Here is a 6,027-nt window from a genome sequence, read left to right as displayed (position 1 = left end):
ACTTCTGGGTATATATCCAAAAGAAATGAAAACAGCATCTGGAAAAGATGTCTGCACTCCAATGTTCATTGTATCATTATTTACAATAGCCAAGATATGGAAACAACCTAAGTGTCCATCAACAGATGAATGGATAAAGGAGATATGGTGTGTACAGTGGAATATTGTTCAGGCATGAGAAAGAAGGAAATCTCACCATTTGCTACAACACAGATGAAGCTTGAAGGCATTATGCTAACCAAGATGATCCAGACAGGGAAAGACAAATATTGTATAATCTCACTTATATGTAGAATCTAAAAAACTCAAACTCAGAGGAACAGAGTGGAATGGGCGCTTCTAGGGGCTGAGGGGTGGGGGAAAAGAGAAGGTGTTGGTCAAGGGACACAAGTTACAAGATGAATAAATTCTGGGGCACTAATGTACAGCATGGTGATTATGGTTAACAAAACTGTGTTATATATTTGAAAGTTGCTAAGACAGTAGGTGTTAAATGTTCTCACCACAAAAAGGAAATGGTAATTACGTGACGTGATGGAGGTTTTAGCTGATGCTACAGTGGTAATCAGTTTGCAATATATAAGTGTATCAAATCAACATGTTCCACAGCTTATGCTTACACAATGCTGTATGTCAATTATATCTCAATAACCCTGGAAGAAAAAAAAAAAAGAGTGGTTGGCAAGAGTTTGGCAATCTGAAGGGTCACATGTTGGTCTTGATGCCCTAGACCAGAAATAAGAAAATGATAGGTCAGCCTACTGTTTCAATAAATAAAGTTTTATTGAAACACAGCCACATCCGTGAGTTTACTCATTACCTACGGCCAGTTTTGAGCTCCAATGGGAGAGTTGAGTAGTTGCAACAGCTATCATATGGTCTGCAATCTAAAAATACGTACAACCTGGCCCTTTTAGAAAACGTTTGCAGACACTTACCCAGACCAGCCCCACGAGAGTTGAACCGAAACCCTTATAGGCCCAATGTGTGAGCTGTTGGAGGTGTTGCCTCTTGGAGATGTTGGAAGATGTTGCCTCTTCCTCATTAAAAAATATTTGTCCCCCTTCATTAATACATACTATCTTTCAGAATACAATTTTGAATCAAAAATCTTTTTTACTTAAATGTTTTAAAAGTTTAATGACTTAAAGACAACCTATTTATTGTATCGAGATAGCCTACGCTGTGCTGTAGTAACAACCACCTGAGAATCTCGACAGCTTAAAAGAGCCAAGTTCATGTCTGGCTCACATTATTATTTCCCATGTGGGTTGGCCAGGGCGCTTCGCGTTGTTGTCACTCAGAAACGGAAGGTTAACGGAGGCCCGTCTCCACTCTCCTTCTACCATTTCCAAAATGGGGGGAGACCATAGTGAATCACAAGATTTCAAAGTTTCTACCTGAAAGTGACACATGTCCATTCCGTTCACATTTCATTACCCAAAGCAAGACTTATGGACACATCTCAGTTCGTCAGGGTAAAGACGTATAATCATCCCACAGGAGCAGGCACTGAATGTTTGTGGGGATTTTATGATTATCTGTAGTTATTCTCTAAGTGCCTGAGTTAGGAAGAAAAGCAGTGGACTAGAATCAGAACCTTGTATTCTAAACCTAGGTAGAATTGGATCCATGGCAATTAAAGTCAGAATGAAGGGCCCCTCTCCTGAGTCCCGCCCCCTGAGGTACCTTGAGAAACCACAGGCTCCAAGTACCATGTTCAAGAAAAACACTGGAATTGGAGATAAGCTGCCATATTCTATTAGATATGTTACAAACTGTAACATTTAAAACTCTACTGAGACCCAAATAGTCTAGCAAATAATATCAAAACAATACTCAGGAATTTAGAACTTTTTGAGTTGCTTTATATATGTCTGTAGCTCTCAAGGCTGAAAAAGCTCTCCCCATGTCTAGCTGCATGGGAGTGCTTTGCATTCCTTCACACACTGCAGCAGGCCCCCGGTGCACAGCCTAAGAAATGTTTGTCTCACAAAGTTCCCATATCTGGGGTGGAGAACTGTCTAGCCTGGGCTTTCAACATCTTGTTCATCTCACTCCTAGGAATCAACGCAAGCTCTAGAGCCAAAAAAAGTGAGCATCTGGGGAATGGATGGTGCAGGGAGCTGGGGTCATGGCACAGCTGGGAAAAATCAATCTTCTGCTCTTAGGGAGTCCTGGGTGAGAAAAAGAGCACAAGGAGGAATGCTAGGGAAAGAGAGGGGAAGACCTTCTTTAATGATCTCACTCAGGCCCAGGACTGAACTTGGTTATGGTCAGCCAGCCAATGTGATTGACCAGTTGCTGGTGCAAAGCAGCACACGGGCATCCTAGAGGATCAGAACGGAGTACATCAGCCTGTTTGGACCATTTTATGCCAGTTATCCAGAAGATGAATTTTGACCTGGAAAAGTGAAAGAAGAAAAGTGGGCTGTCTTTTCTTTACTAGGGCTGTCATAACAAAATACCACAGACTGGGCGGCTTAAAGAAAGAAATTTACTTTCTTGCAGTTCTGGAGGCTGGAAGTCCAAGATCAAGGTGTTGGCAGGATTGGTTTCCTGAGGTCTCTCTCCTTAGCACGCAGATAGTTGCCTTCTCGGTGCCTCTTCACATGCGTGTCCATCTGTATATGCACACCCCTGGCGTTTCTCTGTGTCCTAATCTCTTCTTCTTATAAGGACACCAGGCATATTGGACTTAAGGCCCACCCTAATGGCCTCATTTTAACTTAATTACCTCTTTGAAGTTCCTATCTCCAAAACCAGTCATATTTTGAGGTACTAGGAGCTTAGGGCTTCGATATATGAATTTAGGGGAGACACAATTCAACCCATAACATGGACTCTTAGCACATATTAAAAATACCTGAAATCCTCACTGTGCTCACATCAACAATGGTTATTGAGTATGACTGCTCTGAACTTCCTGCCCTTCGCAAAATCTCATCTCAGACCCTCTCCAACACTGTGTGTGTGTGTGTGTGTGTGTGTGTCTGTGCACACGTGCAGCTTTGATATATTGTCAAAAAAAGAGGGGAGCACAACATGCATGGCTAGAATCTAGAGATAAGCACACAGTGTCATCTAACTCAGCTTTTCCTTTTTGGGGACCCATCACCATGAATAATTTTTTTTTTTTTTTGAGGAAGATTCGCCCTGAACTAACTGCTGCCAATCTTCCTCTTTTTGCTGAGGAAGGCTGGCCCTGAGCTAACATCCGTGGCCATCTTCCTCTACTTTATATGTGGGACACCTACCACAGCATGGCTTTTGCCAAGTGGTGCCATGTCCACACCCGGGATCCGAACTGGTGAACCCCGGGCTGCCGAGAAGTGGAACGTGCAAACTTAACCACTGCACCACCAGGCTGGCCCACCATGAATAATTTTTAAAATGCTACCAATGTGAGGCCCCGGTCCGGTGGTCGAGTGGTTAGAGTTCCACATGATCCACTTCGGCAGCCTGGGTTTGCAGGTTCGGATCCTGGGCGTGGCCCTACACACTGCTCACCAGCCACGTTGTGGAGGTGTCCCACATACAAAAAAATAGAGGTGGATTGGCACGAATGTTAGCTCAGGCAAAAAAATAGGAGTATTGAGGATGGCCCAGTAGCATAGTTGTTAAGTATGTGGGCTCTGCTTCAATGGCCCAGGGTTTGCGTGTTCAGATCCTGGGCACAGACCTATGCACTGCTCATCAAGCCATGTTGTGATGGCATCCCACATACAAAATAGAAGAAAATTGGCAACAGATGTTAGCTCAGGACCAATCTTCCTCACCAAAAGAAAAAAAAAAAAAAAGAAAGAAGGATTGGCAATGGATGTTAGCTCAGGGTGAATCTTTCTCAGCAAAAAACAAAAAAAGCTACCAATGTGATAAAATATAGGCGCAGCAGTGTAGGCAATATTTTTGACCACAGAGACTTGTGTGATATAGACAGAGACACAGAGGATCCCCTGAAGAGGCTTAGGAGTTCCCACAGAATGAGGATATCCTCCAACATTCTTCTGAAAATGCCTTTATTTTGTCCCTCGTCTTGGATGATAGTTTAGCAGGGTATACAATTCCAAGGTGACTTATTTTCTTTCCACACTTTGAATTATTTCTCTGGATTCTCTCATTGCTGTTGAGAAGACTAGTATATAATTGCTGTTCCTTTTTAGGATAGGTTCTCTCCTTTCTCTCTGGTTTTTAATGATCTTTTTGTCACTAGTTTTCTGAAGTTTCATTATAATGTTTGAAGTAATGGACTTATTTTTATTTATCTTGCTTGAGACTTGATGTACTTCTTCAATCTAAGAAGTCATGTCTTTCACCAATTTATGTTTTTTATTTTTGCTTTGAATATTGCCTTAACTTCCTTCTGTCCATTCTCTCCTTCTGGAAATCCAATTAGATATATTTTGAATGTCTATCTTTTCCTCCATGTCTCTTAGCCGCAATTTCATAGTTTTCATATCTTCATCTCTCTGTACAGCATCATGAGGTGTTTCTTCAGCCCTTTCTTCCTATTCACTAATTCTCTCTTTCGCTGTGGTTTACCTGCCACTTAATCCATCCATTACATTTTAAATCTCAATTCTTATATTTTACATTTCTAGAAATTCTATTTATTGTTCTTTTCAAAACTGCCTATTTCTCTTAATGGTCTTTTGTTCATTTCTTATGTTTACAATTCCCTCTGTTTTTTCATAAGTATTTTAAACATACTTATTTTATATTCTGTATTAGATAATACTATACCCAAAGTTCTTGCAGTCTTATTCTGTCCTGTATCATTTGTGCTGAGCCCAATTTATGGTGGCTTATTTTCTCATGTGTCTCTAATTTTTTATTTTTGGTTCCTATAAGGCTCCTCTTAAATGTAGGAATCCTGATGAGTTTAGGTTGAAGGTGCCTCCCTCCATATACCAGGTGCCTTGGGATGTTATGAACTAGAAGTACCTTTAAAATAATTTTTCCACCTGGAGTTTCCCAGACCATGCAAGTAAACACTGGACCTTCAAGAGGACAGGGGGGGATTATCAATTCTCGGGAAACACTCTTTTTGGTTTTTGTTTTTCATTCCTTTGACCAAGGCCTGAGAGAAACACATTTTCTTGTTGGTTTCTTATTGCCAGAGGATGGATTATTTTTTCCTAACTCAACTTTTGACTTGAGAGTATAGGTGTTTGAGACCCTAGCTTTTTCCAGAATCTCAGTTCTCATTCCCACAGGCCTTCACTCTGGTTCCTCCACAGAGAACCCAGCTCCCAGGACGGGCAGATGAGCCCAAAGCTGACCACTCTGGTTTCAAGTTTTTTTCTTGCCTCCTGTGAATTTCACTTGCTTTCTTATAAATTTACCTGTGCTTTTAACCAAATGTTTGGCTTTTATTATCCAGTGTTTTTATGTGTTTGTGAGGGAAATTTTTTCAGAATCCATCCAGGTACGTTCCTGGGGGCAGAAGTCCCCCCAGGCTCTCAAGGCTGGAGCTTCTGCAACCACTTAGTCCTTCTTCAGCTGTGTCTGAACCAATAGTGCTCTTGCTTCCATTTAGTGGGACAGAGTGCCTTCTTTCCTTTGTGTGTCTCTGAGCGAGATTCCAATAATCCATGGAAATATTGCCTCATTTGCTACAAACAATTGTAGTAAACAGATACCAGGGCCGGGACTCAGAAAGCTGGGGCACTAGTTTTGACTCTGCCCCCTTATTCAAATCCCTAAAAGTCTCTATAACCTAGTTGTTGTTTTTTTTTAATCTGCAAAATGGGATAGAAATTATTGCTTTATTTATTTTTTACAATTGGGAGGGTCAAATGTGACAAGTGGGTATAAAAGTCCTCTGTGAACTCTAAAGAGAGATAGGAATGCAAGCCACTCTGTGACTGAACTAAAGGACAGTATCAAACTCACATTCTGAAGAAGGACACACTGGGCTCTAATACGCCTGCTCCTGGGGTGGCATCTGCCTAATTAGGGTGTCCAGATTGATTTGCAAAGATTAAAAATATATTCTTTTAGTAAACTCGTGTATAGTGTATAGTA

The sequence above is a fragment of the Equus quagga genome, chromosome 9 (genome assembly GCF_021613505.1).
Source record: "Equus quagga isolate Etosha38 chromosome 9, UCLA_HA_Equagga_1.0, whole genome shotgun sequence".
NCBI lineage: Eukaryota > Metazoa > Chordata > Mammalia > Perissodactyla > Equidae > Equus > Equus quagga.
The sequence above is the reverse complement of the archived record's forward strand: the minus strand, read 5'-3'. Positions refer to the sequence as shown.